Source organism: Cajanus cajan, chromosome 2 (genome assembly GCF_000230855.2).
Source record: "Cajanus cajan strain Asha chromosome 2, NIPB_CcT2T_4, whole genome shotgun sequence".
Taxonomy (NCBI): domain Eukaryota; kingdom Viridiplantae; phylum Streptophyta; class Magnoliopsida; order Fabales; family Fabaceae; genus Cajanus; species Cajanus cajan.
The window spans coordinates 15,522,707-15,548,029 of NC_138518.1; the positions used below are offsets into that span (position 1 = coordinate 15,522,707).

The 25,323-nt window shown below is 39.4% G+C and overlaps 3 pseudogenes; all 3 read right to left on the reverse strand.

Moving 5' to 3' along the window:
- Positions 1–2,246: 2,246 nt before the first annotated feature.
- Positions 2,247–6,276, reverse strand: LOC145954186 (beta-galactosidase 7 pseudogene; annotated as a pseudogene).
- Positions 6,277–8,444: 2,168 nt separating this feature from the next.
- Positions 8,445–11,175, reverse strand: LOC145954188 (beta-galactosidase 15 pseudogene; annotated as a pseudogene).
- A 2,360-nt stretch (positions 11,176–13,535) lies between these two features.
- On the reverse strand, positions 13,536–24,289 carry LOC145954764 (beta-galactosidase 7 pseudogene; annotated as a pseudogene).
- Between the last annotated feature and the right edge of the window lie 1,034 nt (positions 24,290–25,323).

The window sequence follows — 25,323 nt, forward strand, 5'->3', positions numbered from 1 at the left end:
GAGCTGTGAGAGCTCAGCTGTAAGCTTCTTATTTTGGTCCTCCAGCGCTTCCATCTTCTTGATTTTCTGCGCGCGTGTGAGGACAGAGAGATGACCAGCCACTTTCTAAAATGAATGTTTAATTAGTTTATTTATGGGATGAATACGCTCTTGACATGAGCTTGATAACCCTCCATTTTTAAGGCGCTGCCTTTTTAAAACGGAGTGTTACCACCCTCCTTGACTTATGATCCCTCCCCAACGGAGAATCTCGATAATTATGGGTCTCTTTTACTCATGTCAAGAGGTATTGGTGAACCTAGAATGCATGGTTTATGAGGATGCATGATATCTTATTGGTAATGATGCACATGCTCCTCACTTTTATTATATTTTCACACATGGTCTTTTTCCTCTCATGTCATGGTATTTTCATGCATGAGGATTATTCTTAGACCTTATCACGAGGTTTATTTTTAGTGCACAAACAATATCACATAAACCTATACACAAACAATTCACTCATCCACGAACAGTCACGAGCGAATCACGAGGTAGGGGTATCCTGCAGAAAAGTGCATATTCAAGGTGGTTCTAACTGTTCTCACCGGTCTGAGGCCCCCAAGGTGCCCCCATTATAGGGACCCAATTCCTCTCGTCGTAAGCCGATGGAAAGTTCCAACGCACTGTCGGACTTGAGTTCATGGTTATCACCTTGAGTGATGTTTTCCGACAACGGTCTACGGGCACCTATAGACCCATTCGACAACCGGCCGTACTAACATCCACTCCCTATGGATTACCACTCATGCCCCCGGGTATAGAGGGAACTGTTGTGTGCAAAGGTTTGTGTACAGTTTGTATTTCAAACAATTGCGTAAATTTAAAAATACAACAGTTATTAAAGCCAAATAGATAAACATGTTATCATACAAGTGAGGGGTAATAAAGTAATTTTAAACTATTATTTTGAAATAATCCATCACTAAATGGGACTGACTCTCGAGGCTTCCCCAGTGGAGTCGCCATCTGTCGCCACCCGCCGAAACGGACCTTGTATTTGCGACGATGGTCGGACTCTTTTTAAAGTTTTGAAAAGTGATGGATTGCTAGAACGACTTATTCTCAAACTGAGACCTTGTCGAACTAACAATTTTATTAAAATGGTTCACCAATCCATGTTAACCCCAAGCGGGACCCTCCATGGATTAGTGGTTTTCGCAAAAGGTAGGGTTCTTGGAGTCGCCACCAATGTTTTACTCAAAACATTGGAAAAAGATTTAAGGCAATTGATTTTATAAATCAACCTTGGCCATTACAACCAGAGTTGGGTAAGGGAGTCGGTTACGTGCGGGGAAGGTGTTAGCACCCCACAACGCCCCTTTCGGGTTCCCTATGACGGATTATTTCATAAATAACAGTGTAAAATTACTAAATTACCCCTATTTATTATAAACGATTATATATTAAATATCTACATGATGACGATTTTAAATATGCAACAATCAGAAAGCGGTAAAAGAAGGGATTTTTAGAGAAGAAACCTCTTGAAGCGTGCTTTTTATATATCAATGAAGTTTAGGAGGCTTTTTGGCGCTCCCTCCCTCTACAAGCTCGCTCGCTCCTTCCTAAAAAATAATTTTTGACTATGGAAATCCAAAAGATTTCCCTTCGACTAAGTTCGAGACTCAAGCAAATGGCTCGTGACTCAAGAACTTCATCGGATTGACTCTCAGAGCGATTTCTAGGGCAGAACACTGCTCAAAAACCCCAGAATACTCAAGGAGAGAGTGAAAACTGTGTGAAAAAGTGTGGAATGACGTCCAAATGACGTCTTATTTATAGGGGTGAGGCGCAGTACGGCCTCTGACATCAATACGGCCCGTACTGAAGATTTGAACTACAGTACGGCCGTATTGAATTCAGTACGGCCGTATTGAAGTTCAAAAACTTCAATACGGCCGTATTGGTTTCAGTACGGCCGTATTGTAGTTCAAAATGTGCAGTACGGCCGTACTGAACTCCAAGGAGGCCGTATTGAGCTCCAATCTTCCCACTTCCTTATTTTTAGCTACTCTAAGACCTCTAAACCTACAGATAGTCATCCTATGGTCTTCTAGGAGTCCTTCTGGCTGACTTCCCTTCGATCTTTGAGAGTCTTCGAGTCTTATTTCCGACCCGGACAATTTTAGGGGTCTACATTCATAAAAATAAGTCAAAAAATAGGTTTTATTATAATTTATGACATAGCACGTACCGAAAATAGCCAGAAATGCTAATTGGTAGAAGCATTCCACATGGAAATCAGCAACGCGTCACCTAAATATTGTAACAAAAATATGTACTATTGTATTAGCTGTGTCAACATATAGTGTTAAATATATTTAATAATTCTTAAAATAATTGTGAATGAGTATGCTTAAAAATAGTGCTTACTCAAACAAAAGTGAATACTTTTTATTATTAGAAATGTTTATTACATTAAAACAAAGAGCACGAAAATATTTTGATTACAGTTATACTTATTTTTATTTAAATTTCATACTCTCAAAACTTTTGTCTTAAACAACATTTATTTTCATAACATCATCAGCTTTTTAAGTTCTTCAGTAAAAAAAGCATTTTTGTACTCTGCCATGATTTTCAAATCATTTTTGTTATCCATGTGAAAAAAATCCGTTCAAATTAAAGAATTTACAATGCTAGTGGTGCTTGACAATCTTTGGTGACATCTTAACATTCATCCTCAATTGTTTTGAAATATAAAATATTGTGAGTATTAAACTTGGATTGAAACACTTTATTATCATTCAATTTCACCTTTGGAGCCTTTAATTTGAATTTAGTTAGTAGTCGAACTACAACGCATGTGCAATATATTTGTGTTATAAATTATAATTGTATAGTATACATGTGACTTCACTTACGCGGGCGTGCTTAATATATTATAACGTAATTTATATATCCAACGTATTAAATAAAAATTATTATCTCATTGAAGTACTTCTTGCCTTTTTCTTCTCATTTAACCACAAGGTTTCGTATTTATTTTTTTCTCACGTCTTTATTTCTTATTATGAATGAAATTAGAGTAGATCCAATGAATTCTTATTGCATTGGTAGTCATATTTTCTTAATATTTAAAATCTTGGTGTTGTGTGCATGAAATTAAATTGAACACACATTCTTTCCAAGACCACATTACATTATATACTAGGCTGCACAGTCAAACATTATTCTTAAGTTTAATTTCCTTCAAAATTTTAATTACCATACTTGCATGATGCTAGACTGAAGAATAAAATTTCTTTGTAAGGAAGAGAACGTAAATTTTATTGTAAGGAATTGGAATATTGGAAATTAATGACACTTTTATTTGTGATTCAGAAAATGTGACGAATGCAAATGTATGTCTACGTTACATGCATGCAATTTAAGCCTATTTGGGTTTCGACTGGTTGAATTTGGCCTTGAGAGAAAACAACCGACTCAACAGGTCGCTTGCACGGCTAGTCTAGTTGGGCCGTTGTCAGCACCGGCTACACCAAATGCTTCTTTTGTCACTGCAAACCCACAACTACTTTTCCCTATGCAGGCTGCTTCCACCACAGACCGACTATCAGTAGCTTCCCAAGAGCCTTGCTCAAAAGAGCCACACTTTCCTTTTGGGTTTCCAAAGCTAGCAAATTGGATTTGTGAGATTACTTGTCCACCTTGGCATGATAGCTCTAACAATGCACCTTCGTGGACAAGAGCACAAATGGTTCCTGTTGTGACTGTTTGGAAGGAAACGTTTTGAGGGTTTCCACCTATCTCTTCAAACAAAACCAATGTGTTCTTGTCATTGTTTAAGAACGACCTTGGCACATGGTACCACCGTTGTGATGGATTGCCACAGTTGGTGTTGCACTTTTCTGTTACATAATTTCCGCGGTAGTCACAAGTGTCAGTGCATCCATTGGTAGCAGTAATCCAAGAAGGCCAATAACGACCAATGCTATGCCCATTCACCCAAGCATGTCCTTTACCCAACCCTTGCAAGTCCACCACCACGGGGTTTGTTCCATAAGGAGCTTCAAAGTCTGCTTTATACCAAGTCATGGGTTTACCAATAGGATAGGATGAATTAGCATGCCATGCTACACCAGTGTGTGGTGTTAGATCATAGAGACGTTTTCTTTCCCCGTTCAAACCAATCTTATAAGACCAAAGGTTGGTTGACAAATCCATAGTCACATTGTTCTTCCCAATTAATTGAACAGGACCGCCTGTTATACCAGTCTTTATCTTATCAAAACTTGCCCCGTAATTCGCAAGCCCCACAGTGGCACTAAGCAAGGCTATGATGTTTGTTCCCTTCTTTATAGAGACTTGTTTCTCGTACGTAAAGTTGCTTCCCCATTGGCTAAATTTGTATCCAGCATACCTTCTATTAACATAAGCATGGAGCGTATGACCCATGGTGTCCACACGAAGAGTTGCATTACACCAAATGGAGGTGTCGTTGATATCGACGTTCGTCATGTACCACAGGTAGTCACTGGCATCCAAAGTTAGGTCCTTTTGCTCGAGAAGCTGGTTTGCGTTGAGGCTGCCCTTTCCAAGCAAGGCATCTTTCTTTCGCTCCGGTGCCCACGCCCAAGTTAGCTTACCAGAAGCATCATCATTCTTTTTCACCATTACTGAGGTCTGGCTATTAACCTTTGCGGTGTTGAAAACTTCTTTGTTGCAACCATCAAGAATGGTCACAGACCAAGCAGGGACAAAGTATTTACCATCTTGTTTTAAGTCAACATTTGCATCTGTGTTACTGTCTGTATTGCTGAGGAAACAAAACCTTGCCCCACCAGCACCGGTGTATGTTGTTAGTGTGACTGCATTGCCTAAATCCTTGTCAATCCTTGTTGCATTAGTGAGGATCTTTTCCCCCAATTTTATTGCTGCATGAAGTTGCTTAAGATGTCCCCATTTGGGTTGATTCAAATTCCCATACTCATCAAGTGGTGCATCATAGTCGTAAGATGTTGTGATATAGGGGCCTTCTGCTGTGCGACCAAAGTTGGTTCCTCCATGGTACATGTAGTAGTTATTGAGTACACCGCCATTTTGGAAGAAGCGTGCAACGGAGAAAGCTGAATCTTCTGCACTTCTGTGGGGGACCCTCTCACCCCACTTTTGGAACCATCCAATCCAATTTTCAGTGAACATTTTGGGACTCTTGGGGTTATTGGGCTGAAAATTGTCACAGTAGTAGCCGTTGCAAGTATTGATCATAGGCTGGGGAGCATCGTGTTGTTGACACATGATCCATGGGACACCGATATTTTGTGCTACAGCCATTTGCGCACACCATTTGATATACGATTTCCCCGCATCTCCGTAACCCCACATGATGTTTCCATATTCATTCTCAATTTGAGCAAGAATAATGGGTCCTCCTTGTGATGCAAACAAATTTGCTTCTTTGACCATGTCCACAATCTTTGTAGTGAAGGTTTGCATTTCGTCCTTGTAGACCGAGTTATCTGTTCTTAGCTGAATCCCCGGCATATTGTGGAGCCACAATGGAAAACCTCCATAGTTCCATTCTGCGCAAACATAAGGACCAATCCTTAAAATGGCATACAAACCAGCCTCTTGGACTAGCTTGAAAAATTTGATAAAATCCAAATTTCCTGAGAAATCGTATTCACGTCGAACAGGCTCATGACGGTCCCAAAATACGTAACTTTCAATGGCATCAAGGCCTCCATCCTTGGCCTTTTGAATAATGTCTGGCCACATCTCCACTGTGCTTCGTGGATAATGGACAGAACCAGAAAAAATAAGACGCCTTTCCCCGTTAATAATGAGAGCATTTGCATCATATGTGACCTCTGTGGCAAAGCATGAGCGTAAGGCTGCCAGGCTCAACAAGAGAATTGCGACCCAAGATGAGGAACCCATTGCAAACACGTATGACAATTCAATATTTGTTATTGCCTGATTGAAATACATGTGGGGGGGTTTTATAGCAACCTTAGCAAGTTACAACAGCTAATAAATAACAAAGTTGTTCTTGTCGTCATCATGTTCGAATTAATCAACTATTATTAGTTGGTAATTATGGTAAATATATATAAGAAAGGATGAGCACGTTTCAAATATGGAAGAAATTTCCTATAACTCCTTTAGTTCTTATCCTTGACAGGTATGGCCTATACCAACCTTGTTGTACTTTTGAAAGTCTTGCATGTGCGTGATATGTCAAGGTTGTTGTAAATGATAGGTTGTAAGATGTGGCACTCTATGATGGGCTGGTTGTTTATCTTTTTTATTTTTATTTTTATTTTTTATTTCCGTAATCATGCCAGGCTTCCGTATTAATTCCAATATTTGAACAATGGTATATAATTCAATACGTTCAAGTTTTGGATCCATTTATTTTTAATTGGGATTAATGATTCACTCGGGTTAGGCATTTAATAGGAACCCATAGATGGGATTCCTTTGTTGATTTGTAATGAGGTGTGGACGATATGTTAAGTTAACAAAATTTATTATGACAAGCCTAAATTTATTTGCAGATTGAGGGATGAATATAAGCTGTGAAAACCATTAGATTTACTATGTGAAAAATATTTTATTGCATGGATATCAATTAAAAGCAACTGTAATTTCATCGCATGTTTCTGTTGAAATGTTTAAGAGAAATGACATTGATAAGTAAATTTAAAACTGAGGAACAATGCAGTGACCAAATGACCAAGAACTTTAATAACTTGTGTTGAGCAAAAACTAAATATAAAATATTTACCACTGTCTACTAGACAAAATCTTCTATAACCAATAGCATGAGATGTATGGGTGGGCTTGGTTTGGATTACCATATAAATAAAATAAATTAATTAATTAAAAAAAGGCATTGAAAGTGGGCTAGGTTTCGACCTAAACTCTTGATTTTGTTTGAAATAAATATGATTTGTAAATTTCTAAAACCAGTTTAAAATTGCTTTGAAACCTTAAGAACCGGTTTTTAAATGTAAAATGTTTGAATACCCATATTTAAAAGTCAATTTAAACATAAAGATATTTTCAAATCTCATAACAATCTTTAACATCGATTTCAAATCAAATTTTCTTTCAAAAACTAGATTTAAAAACTTTTTTCCTCCAACGTTAGCTTTTAAAATTAGTATGAAAAGAAAGAGGGTGTCATGGACATATATGTCAAATATGTTTGTTTTATTTTTATCTTCATAAAAATAAGTCAAAAAATAGGTTTTATTATAATTTATGACATAGCACGTACCGAAAATAGCCAGAAATGCTAATTGGTAGAAGCATTCCACATGGAAATCAGCAACGCGTCACCTAAATATTGTAACAAAAATATGTACTATTGTATTAGCTGTGTCAACATATAGTGTTAAATATATTTAATAATTCTTAAAATAATTGTGAATGAGTATGCTTAAAAATAGTGCTTACTCAAACAAAAGTGAATACTTTTTATTATTAGAAATGTTTATTACATTAAAACAAAGAGCACGAAAATATTTTGATTACAGTTATACTTATTTTTATTTAAATTTCATACTCTCAAAACTTTTGTCTTAAACAACATTTATTTTCATAACATCATCAGCTTTTTAAGTTCTTCAGTAAAAAAAGCATTTTTGTACTCTGCCATGATTTTCAAATCATTTTTGTTATCCATGTGAAAAAAATCCGTTCAAATTAAAGAATTTACAATGCTAGTGGTGCTTGACAATCTTTGGTGACATCTTAACATTCATCCTCAATTGTTTTGAAATATAAAATATTGTGAGTATTAAACTTGGATTGAAACACTTTATTATCATTCAATTTCACCTTTGGAGCCTTTAATTTGAATTTAGTTAGTAGTCGAACTACAACGCATGTGCAATATATTTGTGTTATAAATTATAATTGTATAGTATACATGTGACTTCACTTACGCGGGCGTGCTTAATATATTATAACGTAATTTATATATCCAACGTATTAAATAAAAATTATTATCTCATTGAAGTACTTCTTGCCTTTTTCTTCTCATTTAACCACAAGGTTTCGTATTTATTTTTTTCTCACGTCTTTATTTCTTATTATGAATGAAATTAGAGTAGATCCAATGAATTCTTATTGCATTGGTAGTCATATTTTCTTAATATTTAAAATCTTGGTGTTGTGTGCATGAAATTAAATTGAACACACATTCTTTCCAAGACCACATTACATTATATACTAGGCTGCACAGTCAAACATTATTCTTAAGTTTAATTTCCTTCAAAATTTTAATTACCATACTTGCATGATGCTAGACTGAAGAATAAAATTTCTTTGTAAGGAAGAGAACGTAAATTTTATTGTAAGGAATTGGAATATTGGAAATTAATGACACTTTTATTTGTGATTCAGAAAATGTGACGAATGCAAATGTATGTCGACGTTACATGCATGCAATTTAAGCCTATTTGGGTTTCGACTGGTTGAATTTGGCCTTGAGAGAAAACAACCGACTCAACAGGTCGCTTGCACGGCTAGTCTAGTTGGGCCGTTGTCAGCACCGGCTACACCAAATGCTTCTTTTGTCACTGCAAACCCACAACTACTTTTCCCTATGCAGGCTGCTTCCACCACAGACCGACTATCAGTAGCTTCCCAAGAGCCTTGCTCAAAAGAGCCACACTTTCCTTTTGGGTTTCCAAAGCTAGCAAATTGGATTTGTGAGATTACTTGTCCACCTTGGCATGATAGCTCTAACAATGCACCTTCGTGGACAAGAGCACAAATGGTTCCTGTTGTGACTGTTTGGAAGGAAACGTTTTGAGGGTTTCCACCTATCTCTTCAAACAAAACCAATGTGTTCTTGTCATTGTTTAAGAACGACCTTGGCACATGGTACCACCGTTGTGATGGATTGCCACAGTTGGTGTTGCACTTTTCTGTTACATAATTTCCGCGGTAGTCACAAGTGTCAGTGCATCCATTGGTAGCAGTAATCCAAGAAGGCCAATAACGACCAATGCTATGCCCATTCACCCAAGCATGTCCTTTACCCAACCCTTGCAAGTCCACCACCACGGGGTTTGTTCCATAAGGAGCTTCAAAGTCTGCTTTATACCAAGTCATGGGTTTACCAATAGGATAGGATGAATTAGCATGCCATGCTACACCAGTGTGTGGTTGTAGATCATAGAGACGTTTTCTTTCCCCGTTCAAACCAATCTTATAAGACCAAAGGTTGGTTGACAAATCCATAGTCACATTGTTCTTCCCAATTAATTGAACAGGACCGCCTGTTATACCAGTCTTTATCTTATCGAAACCTGCCCCGTAATTCGCAAGCCCCACAGTGGCACTAAGCAAGGCTATGATGTTTGTTCCCTTCTTTATAGAGACTCGTTTCTCGTACGTAAAGTTGTTTCCCCATTGGCTAAATTTGTATCCAGCATACCTTCTATTAACATAAGCATGGAGCGTATGACCCATGGTGTCCACACGAAGAGTTGCATTACACCAAATGGAGGTGTCGTTGATATCGACGTTCGTCATGTACCACAGGTAGTCACTGGCATCCAAAGTTAGGTCCTTTTGCTCGAGAAGTTGGTTTGCGTTGAGGCTGCCCTTTCCAAGCAAGGCATCTTTCTTTCGCTCCGGTGCCCACGCCCAAGTTAGCTTACCAGAAGCATCATCACTCTTTTTCACCATTACTGAGGTCTGGCTATTAACCTTTGCGGTGTTGAAAAATTCTTTGTTGCAACCATCAAGAATGGTCACAGACCAAGCAGGGACAGAGTATTTACCATCTTGTTGTAAGTCAACATTTGCATCTGTGTTACTGTCTGTATTGCTGAGGAAACAAAACCTTGCCCCACCAGCACCGGTGTATGTTGTTAGTGTGACTGCATTGCCTAAATCCTTGTCAATCCTTGTTGCATTAGTGAGGATCTTTTCCCCCAATTTTATTGCTGCATGAAGTTGCTTAAGATGTCCCCATTTGGGTTGATTCAAATTCCCATACTCATCAAGTGGTGCATCATAGTCGTAAGATGTTGTGATATAGGGGCCTCCTGCTGTGCGACCAAAGTTGGTTCCTCCATGGTACATGTAGTAGTTATTGAGTACACCGCCATTTTGGAAGAAGCGTGCAACGGAGAAAGCTGAATCTTCTGCACTTCTGTGGGGGACCCTCTCACCCCACTTTTGGAACCATCCAATCCAATTTTCAGTGAACATTTTGGGACTCTTGGGGTTATTGGGCTGAAAATTGTCACAGTAGTAGCCGTTGCAAGTATTGATCATAGGCTGGGGAGCATCGTGTTGTTGACACATGATCCATGGGACACCGATATTTTGTGCTACAGCCATTTGCGCACACCATTTGATATACGATTTCCCCGCATCTCCGTAACCCCACATGATGTTTCCATATTCATTCTCAATTTGAGCAAGAATAATGGGTCCTCCTTGTGATGCAAAAAAATTTGCTTCTTTGACCATGTCCACAATCTTTGTAGTGAAGGTTTGCATTTCGTCCTTGTAGACCGAGTTATCTGTTCTTAGATGAATCCCCGGCATATTGTGGAGCCACAATGGAAAACCTCCATAGTTCCATTCTGCGCAAACATAAGGACCAATCCTTAAAATGGCATACAAACCAGCCTCTTGGACTAGCTTGAAAAATTTGATAAAATCCAAATTTCCTGAGAAATCGTATTCACGTCGAACAGGCTCATGACGGTCCCAAAATACGTAACTTTCAATGGCATCAAGGCCTCCATCCTTGGCCTTTTGAATAATGTCTGGCCACATCTCCACTGTGCTTCGTGGATAATGGACAGAACCAGAAAAAATAAGACGCCTTTCCCCGTTAATAATGAGAGCATTTGCATCATATGTGACCTCTGTGGCAAAGCATGAGCGTAAGGCTGCCAGGCTCAACAAGAGAATTGCGACCCAAGATGAGGAACCCATTGCAAACACGTATGACAATTCAATATTTGTTATTGCCTGATTGAAATACATGTGGGGGGGTTTTATAGCAACCTTAGCAAGTTACAACAGCTAATAAATAACAAAGTTGTTCTTGTCGTCATCATGTTCGAATTAATCAACTATTATTAGTTGGTAATTATGGTAAATATATATAAGAAAGGATGAGCACGTTTCAAATATGGAAGAAATTTCCTATAACTCCTTTAGTTCTTATCCTTGACAGGTATGGCCTATACCAACCTTGTTGTACTTTTGAAAGTCTTGCATGTGCGTGATATGTCAAGGTTGTTGTAAATGATAGGTTGTAAGATGTGGCACTCTATGATGGGCTGGTTGTTTATCTTTTTTATTTTTATTTTTATTTTTATTTCCGTAATCATGCCAGGCTTCCGTATTAATTCCAATATTTGAACAATGGTATATAATTCAATACGTTCAAGTTTTGGATCCATTTATTTTTAATTGGGATTAATGATTCACTCGGGTTAGGCATTTAATAGGAACCCATAGATGGGATTCCTTTGTTGATTTGTAATGAGGTGTGGACGATATGTTAAGTTAACAAAATTTATTATGAGAAGCCTAAATTTATTTGCAGATTGAGGGATGGATATAAGCTGTGAAAACCATTAGATTTACTATGTGAAAAATATTTTATTGCAAGGATATCAATTAAAAGCAACTGTAATTTCATCGCATGTTTATGTTGAAATGTTTAAGAGAAATGACATTGATAAGTAAATTTAAAACTGAGGAACAATGCAGTGACCAAATGACCAAGAAATTTAATAACTTGAGTTGAGCAAAAACTAAATATAAAATATTTACCACTGTCTACTAGACAAAATCTTCTATAACCAATAGCATGAGATGTATGGGTGGGCTTGGTTTGGATTACCATATAAATAAAATAAATTAATTAATTAAAAAAAGGCATTGAAAGTGGGCTAGGTTTCGACCTAAACTCTTGATTTTGTTTGAAATAAATATGGTTTGTAAATTTCTAAAACCAGTTTAAAATTGCTTTGAAACCTTAAGAACCGGTTTTTAAATGTAAAATGTTTGAATACCCATATTTAAAAGTCAATTTAAACATAAAGATATTTTCAAATCTCATAACAATCTTTAACATCGATTTCAAATCAAATTTTCTTTCAAAAACTAGATTTAAAAACTTTTTTCCTCCAACGTTAGCTTTTAAAATTAGTATGAAAAGAAAGAGGGTGTCATGGACATATATGTCAAATATGTTTGTTTTATTTTTATCTTCATAAAAATAAGTTAAAAAATAGGTTTTATTATAATTTATGACATAGCACGTACCGAAAATAGCCAGAAATGCTAATTGGTAGAAGCATTCCACATGGAAATCAGCAACGCGTCACCTAAATATTGTTACAAAAATATGTACTATTGTATTAGCTGTGTCAACATATAGTGTTAAATATATTTAATAATTCTTAAAATAATTGTGAATGAGTATGCTTAAAAATAGTGCTTACTCAAACAAAAGTGAATACTTTTTATTATTAGAAATGTTTATTACATTAAAACAAAGAGCACGAAAATATTTTGATTATAGTTATACTTATTTTTATTTAAATTTCATACTCTCAAAACTTTTGTCTTAAACAACATTTATTTTCATAACATGATCAGCTTTTTAAGTTCTTCAGTAAAAAAAGCATTTTTGTACTCTGCCATGATTTTCAAATCATTTTTGTTATCCATGTGAAAGAAATCCGTTCAAATTAAAGAATTTACAATGCTAGTGGTGCTTGACAATCTTTGGTGACATCTTAACATTCATCCTCAATTGTTTTGAAATATAAAATATTGTGAGTATTAAACTTGGATTGAAACACTTTATTATCATTCAATTTCACCTTTGGAGCCTTTAATTTGAATTTAGTTAGTAGTCGAACTACAACGCATGTGCAATATATTTGTGTTATAAATTATAATTGTATAGTATACATGTGACTTCACTTATGCGGGCGTGCTTAATATATTATAACGTAATTTATATATCCAACGTATTAAATAAAAATTATTATCTCATTGAAGTACTTCTTTCCTTTTTCTTCTCATTTAACCACAAGGTTTCGTATTTATTTTTTTCTCACGTCTTTATTTCTTATTATGAATGCAATTAGAGTAGATCCAATGAATTCTTATTGCATTGGTAGTCATATTTTCTTAATATTTAAAATCTTGGTGTTGTGTGCATGAAATTAAATTGAACACACATTCTTTCCAAGACCACATTACATTATATACTAGGCTGCACAGTCAAACATTATTCTTAAGTTTAATTTCCTTCAAAATTTTAATTACCATACTTGCATGATGCTAGACTGAAGAATAAATTTTCTTTGTAAGGAAGAGAACGTAAATTTTATTGTAAGGAATTGGAATATTGGAAATTAATGACACTTTTATTTGTGATTCAGAAAATGTGACGAATGCAAATGTATGTCCACGTTACATGCATGCAATTTAAGCCTATTTGGGTTTCGACTGGTTGAATTTGGCCTTGAGAGAAAACAACCGACTCAACAGGTCGCTTGCACGGCTAGTCTAGTTGGGCCGTTGTCAGCACCGGCTACACTAAATGCTTCTTTTGTCACTGCAAACCCACAACTACTTTTCCCTATGCAGGCTGCTTCCACCACAGACCGACTATCAGTAGCTTCCCAAGAGCCTTGCTCAAAAGAGCCACACATTCCTTTTGGGTTTCCAAAGCTAGCAAATTGGATTTGTGAGATTACTTGTCCAGCTTGGCATGATAGCTCTAACAATGCACCTACGTGGACAAGAGCACAAATGGTTCCTGTTGTGACTGTTTGGAAGGAAACGTTTTGAGGGTTTCCACCTATCTCTTCAAACAAAACCAATGTGTTCTTGTCATTGTTTAAGAACGACCTTGGCACATGGTACCACCGTTGTGATGGATTGCCACAGTTGGTGTTGCACTTTTCTGTTACAAAATTTCCGCGGTAGTCACAAGTGTCAGTGCATCCATTGGTAGCAGTAATCCAAGAAGGCCAATAACGACCAATGCTATGCCCATTCACCCAAGCATGTCCTTTACCCAACCCTTGCAAGTCCACCACCACGGGGTTTGTTCCATAAGGAGCTTCAAAGTCTGCTTTATACCAAGTCATGGGTTTACCAATAGGATAGGATGAATTAGCATGCCATGCTACAACAGTGTGTGGTTGTAGATCATAGAGACGTTTTCTTTCCCCGTTCAAACCAATCTTATAAGACCAAAGGTTGGTTGACAAATCCATAGTCACATTGTTCTTCCCAATTAATTGAACAGGACCGCCTGTTATACCAGTCTTTATCTTATCGAAACCTGCCCCGTAATTCGCAAGCCCCACAGTGGCACTAAGCAAGGCTATGATGTTTGTTCCCTTCTTTATAGAGACTCGTTTCTCGTACGTAAAGTTGCTTCCCCATTGGCTAAATTTGTATCCAGCATACCTTCTATTAACATAAGCATGGAGCGTATGACCCATGGTGTCCACACGAAGAGTTGCATTACACCAAATGGAGGTGTCGTTGATATCGACGTTCGTCATGTACCACAGGTAGTCACTGGCATCCAAAGTTAGGTCCTTTTGCTCGAGAAGCTGGTTTGCGTTGAGGCTGCCCTTTCCAAGCAAGGCATCTTTCTTTCGCTCCGGTGCCCACGCCCAAGTTAGCTTACCAGAAGCATCATCACTCTTTTTCACCATTACTGAGGTCTGGCTATTAACCTTTGCGGTGTTGAAAACTTCTTTGTTGCAACCATCAAGAATGGTCACAGACCAAGCAGGGACAGAGTATTTACCATCTTGTTGTAAGTCAACATTTGCATCTGTGTTACTGTCTGTATTGCTGAGGAAACAAAACCTTGCCCCACCAGCACCGGTGTATGTTGTTAGTGTGACTGCATTGGCTAAATCCTTGTCAATCCTTGTTGCATTAGTGAGGATCTTTTCCCCCAATTTTATTGCTGCATGAAGTTGCTTAAGATGTCCCTGTAGACCCCTAAAATTGTCCGGGTCGGAAATAAAACTCGAAGACTCTCGAAGATCAAAGGAAAGTCAGCCGGAAGGACTCCTGGAAGACCCTAGGATGACAATCTGTAGGTTTAGAGATCTTAGAGTAGCCAAAAATAAGAAAGTGGAGGGAATGAAGCCCAATACGGCCTCCCAAGGGTTCAGTACGGCCGTATTGAAGTTTCTGAACTTCAATACGGCTGCACTGAACTCAATACGGCTGCACTGAACTTCAATACGGCCGTATTGAGGTTTTTGAACTCAATACGGCTGCACTGAACTTCAATACGGCCGTATTGAGGTTTTTGAACTTCAATACGGCCGTATTGAATTCAATACGGCCGTATTGTAGTTCAAAACTTCAATACGGACCGTATTGATTCCAGGGACCGTATTGAGCCTGTTCCCTATAAATATGGCGTCATTTCAACGTCATTTGACACTTTTACACACAGTTTTAACCCTCTCCTTGAGTATTCTGGGGTTTTTGAGCAGTGTTCTGCCCTAGAAATCACTTGGAGAGTTGATCCGACGAAGTTCTTGAGCCCCGAGCCATTTTGCTTGAGGATCGAACCTAGTCGAAGGGAAATCCTCCGGATTTCCATAGTTAAAATTTTATAGGAGGGAGCGAGCGGTCTTGTAGAGGGAGGGAACGCCAAAACGCTTCCCAATTTCTGTCAAGATATATAAGAAAGCACGCTTCAAAGGTTTATCTCTTTAAAGTCCCTTCTTTTACCGCTTTCTGTGTGTACATATTTAAACTGTCATCATGTAGATAGTTAATTTTTAATTGCTTAGAATAAATAGGGGTAATTTAGTAATTTCGCACTATTATTTTTAAATAATCTGTCATAGGGAACCCGAGAGGGGCGCTGTGGGGTGCTAACACCTTCCCCACGCGTAACCGACTCCCTTACCCGACTCTGGTTGTAATGGCCGAAGTCGATTTTTGAATCGATTGCCTTAAACTTCTTTTTCCAATGTTTTAAGTAAAACATTGGTGGCGACTCCATGAACCCTTCCTTTTTATGAAAACCGCTAATCCATGGAGGGTCCCGCTTGGGATTAACATGGATTGGTGAGCCTTTTAATAAAATTGCTCGTTTGACAAGGTCTCAGTTTGAGAATAAGTCATTCTGGCAATCCATATTTTTAAACAAATAAAAGAGTCCAACCATCCTTCGCGAATGCCGAAAGCCCGTTTCGGGCCGGTGGCGACAGATGGCGACTCCACTGGGGAAGCTTCGAGAGTCAGTCCCATTTAGTGACAGATTATTTTTAACAAATAATAGTTAAAAATTACTTTATTACCCCTCACTTGTATGATAACATGTTTATCTATTTGGCTTTAATAACTGTTGTATGTTTAATTTTCGCAATTGTTTGAAATATAAATTGCACACAAACCTTTGCACACAACAGTTCCCTCTATACCCGGGGGCATGAGTGGTAATCCATAGGGAGTGGATGTTAGTACGGCCGGTTGTCGAATGGGTCTATAGGTGCCCGTAGACCGTTGTCGGAAAGCATCACTCAAGGTGATAACCATGAACTCAAGTCCGACAGTGCGTTGGAACTTTCCATCGACTTACGACGAGAGGAATTGGGTCCCTATAATGGGGGCACCTTGGGGGCCTTTGACCAAGTGAGAACAGTTAGAACCTCCTTGAATATGCACTTTTCTGCAGGAGACCCCTACCTCGTGATTCGCTCGTGACTGTTCGTGGATGAGTGAATTGTTTGTGCATTTTTATGTGACATTGTATGAGCATACATTGCATTCTTTAAACATACAACATTCCTTTTTAAAATAAGAATAAATAGGAATAAGAATCTTCCGTTACATGGTGTTAACATCTACCTTCATCACATTCATATAGGTAGTTTCCATTTTCACCCAAAAAAATAAAAAATAAAAATATATACAAAACAAAATACCCGAAAAAAAAAAAAGGGTTATTTATCCAAACTAAGCAATATCATGCATCATCTTAGGGACATCCCGAAAACATGATAATGCTTAGTTGAATAAACACAATGCATGCATATTCATCGCCATCATCTCATATCATGCATTCTTATCAAAGATCATGGAGGGATCTAGGTTTTCATTTCATACATCCCTCCTAATAAATCATTAATAAACATTAATAAAAAGAAAGAATTAAATCGATGCGTATGTTCAAAGAATGGATCGCACGCCATTTGTTATCAAATGTAAACCAACAACTGCGCCAAGCGAGCACACGACAACTTCGTTGTTGGTAATCAAGACAAACAAAGGGGAAGGTCCAACACCATTAAGGATCATTGCTCCAAGGCCTTTCCCTTACGAATCAAATAAGGCTGTGCCATGGATATACGACGTCCATTCTTCTGCCGACAGCGATATCTCCAACATCGCTGGACTTGGGGGCATGACTAGGAGTGGCAGGATCTACACTCCCGAAGATCTTCATGATAAAGCCCCCAAGAATAAAGAAAAAGAAGAAAAGAAAGCCAAGGAAAAAGAATCCGAGGAGGAGACGGACGAGCTGTTAAAGTTTATCCGACAGAGCGAGTACTCCATCATGGATCAACTTCATAGGACGCCAGCAAAGATTACGCTATTGTCGTTGATCCTAAGCTCCAAACCGCATCGGCAAGCTCTATTGAAAGTTTTGGACGAGGCATATGTGTCGCATACCATCTCCCAAGACAAGTTTGAGGGGATTGTTAGTCACATCACGGCTAATGATCACCTCACTTTCACCGATGAAGAGATCCCCGCTGGGGGACCAAATCATAACAAGCCCTTGCACATCTCTGTAAAGTGCAAGGAGTACCACATCGCTAAAGTCTTGGTGGATAACGGATCTTCCTTGAATGTGATGCCAAAAAGAACGTTCGATCAAATGGCAATCAAGGGAGTCCAAATGCGCCCGAGCAACATGATCGTTCGAGCTTTCGACGGCTCTAAAAGAGAAGTGGTGGGAGAAATCAGTCTTCCAATCCAAATTGGGCCCACTATCTTTAATGTCGAATTCCAAGTAATGGATATTACTCCTGCATACAGCTGTCTCCTCGGCCGACCTTGGATTCATGATGCGAAAGCTGTACCCTCTACGCTCCACCAGAAAGTCAAGTTCATAGTGGGTGTCAAACTGGTGACCGTACAAGCTGAAGATGACATACTCATCAGCAAGCCATCCACCATACCTTATGTGGATGCAGCAGAGGAAGCTTTGGAAACCGCCTTCCAAGCATTGGAAATTGCCAATGTTGAGATGTTTCCCCGAGAAATGAAGAAGGTAGTCCATATGCTCACTAAGAACGGATACTTGCCAGGACAAGGATTAGGCAAGGACTCCCAAGGAATCCCGGAGCTACCCATTATCAAGGACAATCCGGGGAAACAAGGGTTAGGATACAACCCCGTTAAAGATCAAAGAACGAAGAGGAATCAAGATCCTTCTCGACGTTCTTTAAGCCAGATCTTTAGGAAGGCTGGTTCACAAACGTCAAGGCCAGCTGTCGTCATCAAGTGTCCTTTTCCTTCTAATAGGGATGTGTAAATTCAGTGACTATTAGAGATCACTCCTCGGGGACAGCCCGACCCCCGAGCCTCGATAGGGCACATGTTTCCACTATGATTATAATAAAATCATTCTTCATTATTTCTTATTGCTTCTTTTCTTGCTTGCAATAAAATTCTAAACCACGTTATTTAACCCTGTTTGAATGAACATAAGTGAGGTTAAAATCGTCTTAATAATCAATAAACCCACGTCATTTTGTGTGGAAGTGTGCACGACAACTTGGAGCACCTTTTCTTGGCTTCAATAAGTGCCATCATGGATAAAAAGAAATCCTAAAAATATAAAAGAAGCTCGGCAGGAAACCCAAAAAGGGGGCTGCGCAAAAATAAGAGCATAAGACCCGCTAGGAATCCCACAAAAGGGTGACCTAGGCAAAAATTAGGGTTACAAAATAATGAACAAAAACAAAAGCCCGCTAAAACTCCACAAATGGGTGTTTTAGGCAAAAGTTAGGGCAATCGAAAAACAGAATAAATTCATGATGGTACCACCAACTGAATTCAAAAAAAAGGGGCTCAAGAAAAGCTATCCAAGTTGTCAAATCACAAACGTTAATAACCAAGACGTGCTTAACTTCATAAGTGTTTAATCAAACAAGCCTAAACACAATAAGCCTACCTTGGCCAGCCATTCTTACAAAAACCATTTTTCAAAATAAAAATAAATCCCCTCTAAAACACAAACTTTCGAAAAAATATATCCTTTCCTTCTTTTCTCTCTTGTCCCAACGATTTTTTAATAATCTAGTGGAAACATGGAGATATAGTGGTCAATAGGAGGGTTGACACATCTTCTAAAGGAAGGGAAGGATCATTTGGTTGATGACACCAAATCTTAATGTAATATGCATCATTCCTCGGTTACAGAAATCGGCAACGCACAGCCCGTCTAGAGGAATGGCAAGATCCAAACAAAGAAACACATCGGTTAATTCTTTTGAAAAAATAAATCAAATAGAATTAGGTGCATCATACTGCATACATGCATACAGATGATAGGTGTACTGGAAGATCACTTATTCTCTGTTTATTGAAAAAAAAAAAAAAAAAAAAACAAACAAAAAATATAAACTTCAGAAAAACAATACGCCCGTATCATGTTCAGTACACCCGTACCAAAATTAGGGTTATGAACAAATTTTCAATTCAATACGGGCGTACTGAAATGGATATGGCCGTATTGGCTACAAAGAAATTTTCAAAGACCTCGTCATGAGGCAATCACATAAAATAGAAAAAATAGAAAAATTGCTTGTGTATGACAGCAGCAAACAAAATCAATAAAACGTGCAGAATAACTGAGCCTGGAGAGGCTTGCCGAAATAATACTCTCAGAATAACTGAGCCTGGAGAGGCTTGCCGAAATAATACTCTCTCAGAATAACCGAGCCTGGAGAGGCTTGCCGAAATAATACTCTCTCAGAATAACTGAGCCTGGAGAGGCTCGCCGAAATAATACTCTCTCAGAATAATTGAGCCTGGAGAGGCTTGCCGAAATAATACTCTCTCAGAATAACTGAGCCTGAAGAGGCTTGCCAAAATAATACTCCTTAGAGACATTTCTGTACAGAAAAAGCCAAAACCAACAAAAAAGGCAAAAATACAGAAAAAGCCAAAATTAACAAAAAATACAGCAAAAGCTGAAATCAACAAAAAAGGCAAAAACACAGAAAAAGCCAAAATCAACAAAAAGGCAAAATACAGAAAATCCAACAAATTATACAAAATAATTGAGCCTGGAGAGGCTTGCAGAAATAATACTCCCACAGAATAATTAAGCCTGGAGAGGCTTGCTGAAATAATACTCCCACAGAATAACTGAGCCTGGAGAGGCTTGCCGAAATAATACTCTCAGAATAACTGAGCCTGGAGAGGCTCGCCGAAACAATACTCTCTGACCATACAGAATAATTGAGCCTGGAGAGGCTTGCCAAAATAATACTCTCACAAAATAATTGAGCCTGGAGAGGCTTGCTAAAATAATACTCTCTCAGAATAACTGAGCCTGGAGAGGCTTGCCAAAATAGTACTCTCACAAAATAATTGAGCCTGGAGAGGCTTGCTAAAATAATACTCCCACAGAATAATTAAGCCTGGAGAGGCTTGCCGAAATAATACTCTCCAAAAGACGCCTCAGCTCGCATTCTCGGGCTGAACAAAAAATTCATCATACAGAATAATTGAGCCTGGAGAGGCTCGCAGAAATAATACTCCCCAGAGAAACCTCAGCTCGCGCTCAGAACAAATCCCCAGCGAGAACTATCAAAGCAAGATCGTCAAAATCCCCAATGGAAGTACGATCTCCCAAGCAGAATATCCAAGTCAAAGGACTTAAACTTCCTCAGTGAAGATAACTCTCCAGCTCAAGCGTTGAGTGGAGCTAAGCCTGAAGAGGCTTTCTAAATAATACTCTGGGATACATAAGATTCCCAAATCCCCAGTCGCCTACTCAAGAGGCACCCCTACAAAAGGAGAAAAATAAAAAAAAAAATATATCAATAAGTATTCCCCAAGCGGAATCCGGCATCCAGCCAAACATCAAACATCAAGATAATTCGCCTAACAGAAGAGGCTAATCAAAATCAAAACGACAAAATCCCCCAGTGGATAACAGCCTACACAGAGGCAACAAAATTGAAAAAAAATCAAAAGAGACACCCGAATAAGGACAACCGGGATACTCCACTTACGTCAAAAGGACGTCAGCCAAACATAAGGCATCGCTCAACTCAGAGAGAGAGCATTTGTGTCTACACCCCAAGGAGTTAGAAATTCCCCATGGGCACCAACTAAGCAATGCAAGTTGGGGCACAAAAACCTATGAATGACTGCACATCCCCTAGACGGATCCCTGCGTTATCCAGCCCTCAGTGGCACAAAAATCAAAAAACAACCGTCGAAGCAGCATCGTGGACTGTGGAGACAAAATCATCACAAATCCCTGGAAAGGAGATATTCACGCTACCCCGTCGTCACAAACACGGAGGTATGCAGCTTCCGGCTCGAGCAATGAGCGAAGCTATCTCTGGAAAGGAGGTACACACTGCTCACCGTCGTCACAAAGGTGTTTAGTTTCCGGCTCGAACAAAGAGCGAGACTAAGCCTGGAGAGGCGAAACTCACACTGCTACCGTTGTCACAAGGGTACTCAATCATCAGTGATGTTAAAACACTGATGTCTAGCTTCCAGCTCGGGCGTCGAGTGAGGCTAGGCCTGGAGAGGCGGTACTCAACCATCAGCGTCGTCAGAGACACGTCGATGTTCAACTTCCGGCTCGGGCGTCGAGTGAAGTTGACCCTGGAGAGGGTAAACTCAGCTACCGAGGATGTCAGAAACGCCGAGGTATGCACCCACCTGGAGAGGCTACTCAACAATTTTCCACCGGAAGACGCTACAAGTCAGAAGGTTGGCATATTACCCGGACAATTGGGTCAACTCCTTTACTTGTCAATCGGTACACCAAAAGGCCGTTTGACTAAGTAAAGGGGGGGCAGCTGTAGACCCCTAAAATTGTCCGGGTCGGAAATAAAACTCGAAGACTCTCGAAGATCAAAGGAAAGTCAGCCGGAAGGACTCCTGGAAGACCCTGGAAGACCCTAGGATGACAATCTGTAGGTTTAGAGATCTTAGAGTAGCAAAAAATAAGAAAGTGGAGGGAATGAAGCCCAATACGGCCTCCCAAGGGTTCAGTACGGCCGTATTGAAGTTTCTGAACTTCAATACGGCTGCACTGAACTCAATACGGCTGCACTGAACTTCAATACGGCCGTATTGAGGTTTTTGAACTTCAATACGGCCGTATTGAATTCAATACGGCCGTATTGTAGTTCAAAACTTCAATACGGACCGTATTGATTCCAGGGACCGTATTGAGCCTGTTCCCTATAAATATGGCGTCATTTCAACGTCATTTGACACTTTTACACACAGTTTTAACCCTCTCCTTGAGTATTCTGGGGTTTTTGAGCAGTGTTCTGCCCTAGAAATCACTTGGAGAGTTGATCCGACGAAGTTCTTGAGCCCCGAGCCATTTTGCTTGAGGATCGAACCTAGTCGAAGGGAAATCCTCCGGATTTCCATAGTTAAAATTTTATAGGAGGGAGCGAGCGGTCTTGTAGAGGGAGGGAACGCCAAAACGCTTCCCAATTTCTGTCAAGATATATAAGAAAGCACGCTTCAAAGGTTTATCTCTTTAAAGTCCCTTCTTTTACCGCTTTCTGTGTGTACATATTTAAACTGTCATCATGTAGATAGTTAATTTTTAATTGCTTAGAATAAATAGGGGTAATTTAGTAATTTCGCACTATTATTTTTAAATAATCTGTCATAGGGAACCCGAAAGGGGCGCTGTGGGGTGCTAACACCTTCCCCACGCGTAACCGACTCCCTTACCCGACTCTGGTTGTAATGGCCGAAGTCGATTTTTGAATCGATTGCCTTAAACTTCTTTTTCCAATGTTTTAAGTAAAACATTGGTGGCGACTCCATGAACCCTTCCTTTTTATGAAAACCGCTAATCCATGGAGGGTCCCGCTTGGGATTAACATGGATTGGTGAGCCTTTTAATAAAATTGCTCGTTTGACAAGGTCTCAGTTTGAGAATAAGTCATTCTGGCAATCCATATTTTTAAACAAATAAAAGAGTCCAACCATCCTTCGCGAATGCCGAAAGCCCGTTTCGGGCCGGTGGCGACAGTCCCCATTTGAGGTGATTCAAATTCCCATACTCATCAAGTGGTGCATCATAGTCGTAAGATGTTGTGATATAGGGGCCTCCTGTTGTGCGACCAAAGTTGGTTCCTCCATGGTACATGTAGTAGTTATTGAGTACACCGCCATTTTGGAAGAAGCGTGCAACGGAGAAAGCTGAATCTTCTGCACTTCTGTGGGGGACCCTCTCACCCCACTTTTGGAACCATCCAATCCAATTTTCAGTGAACATTTTGGGACTCTTGGGGTTATTGGGCTGAAAATTGTCACAGTAGTAGCCGTTGCAAGTATTGATCATAGGCTGGGGAGCATCGTGTTGTTGACACATGATCCATGGGACACCGATATTTTGTGCTACAGCCATTTGCGCACACCATTTGATATACGATTTCCCCGCATCTCCGTAACCCCACATGATGTTTCCATATTCATTCTCAATTTGAGCAAGAATAATGGGTCCTCCTTGTGATGCAAAAAAATTTGCTTCTTTGACCATGTCCACAATCTTTGTAGTGAAGGTTTGCATTTCGTCCTTGTAGACCGAGTTATCTGTTCTTAGATGAATCCCCGGCATATTGTGGAGCCACAATGGAAAACCTCCATAGTTCCATTCTGCGCAAACATAAGGACCAATCCTTAAAATGGCATACAAACCAGCCTCTTGGACTAGCTTGAAAAATTTGATAAAATCCAAATTTCCTGAGAAATCGTATTCACGTCGAACAGGCTCATGACGGTCCCAAAATACGTAACTTTCAATGGCATCAAGGCCTCCATCCTTGGCCTTTTGAATAATGTCTGGCCACATCTCCACTGTGCTTCGTGGATAATGGACAGAACCAGAAAAAATAAGACGCCTTTCCCCGTTAATAATGAGAGCATTTGCATCATATGTGACCTCTGTGGCAAAGCATGAGCGTAAGGCTGCCAGGCTCAACAAGAGAATTGCGACCCAAGATGAGGAACCCATGTAGACCCCTAAAATTGTCCGGGTCGGAAATAAAGCTCAAAGACTCACAAAGACCGAAGGAAAGTCAGCCGGAAGGACTCTTGGAAGACCCTAGGATGATTCTTTGTAGGTCTAGAAGTCTTAGAATAGCTTAGAATAAGGGTGTGCAAGGATTGGAGCTCAATACACCCTCCCAGAGGTTCAGTACGGCCGTACTGAGCCATTTGAACTGCAATACGGCCGTACTGAACTCAATACGGCCGTACTGTAGTTCAAAAACCCAGTACGGGCCGTATTGACCCCCCAGGCCGTATTGCGCCTCAATCCTATAAATAGGACGTCATTGGCACGTCCTTCCACACTTTTTCCACACTTCTGGACCTTCGTGCTGAGTATTCTTGGGTTTTTGAGCTATTCTCTGCCCTAGAAGTCTCTCCGAGAGCCAATCCGACGAAGTTCTTGAGTCATGAGCCATTAGCTTGAGACTCGAACAAGTCGAAGGGAAATCTATTTGATTTCCATAGTAAAAATTATCTTTAGGGAAAGGAGCGAGCGGACGTGTAGTGGGAAGGAGCGCCAAAAAGCCTTCTAAACTTCGTTTTGAATATATAAAAGCACGCTTCAAAGGTTTATTCCCAAAATCCTTTCTTTTACCGCTTTTTGATTGTTGCATTACACGTTTAAAGCTTTCATCATGTAAATATTATACTTATAATCGTTTCTAATAAATAGGGGTAATTTAGTAACTTTACACTATTATTTATGAAATAATCCGTAATAGGGAACCCGAAAGGGGCGTTGTGGGGTGCTAACACCTTCCTCGCACGTAACCGACTCCCTTACCCGACTCTGGTTGTAATGGCCAAAGTTGATTTGTAAAAATCAATTGCCTTATATCTTTTTCCAATGTTTTGAGTTAAACATTGGTGGCGACTCCAAGAACCCCTTCTTTTTGCGAAAACCACTAATCCATGGAGGGTCCCGCTTGGGATTAACATGGATTGGTGAATCATTTAATAAAATTGTTAGTTCGATGAGGTCTCAGTTTGAGAATA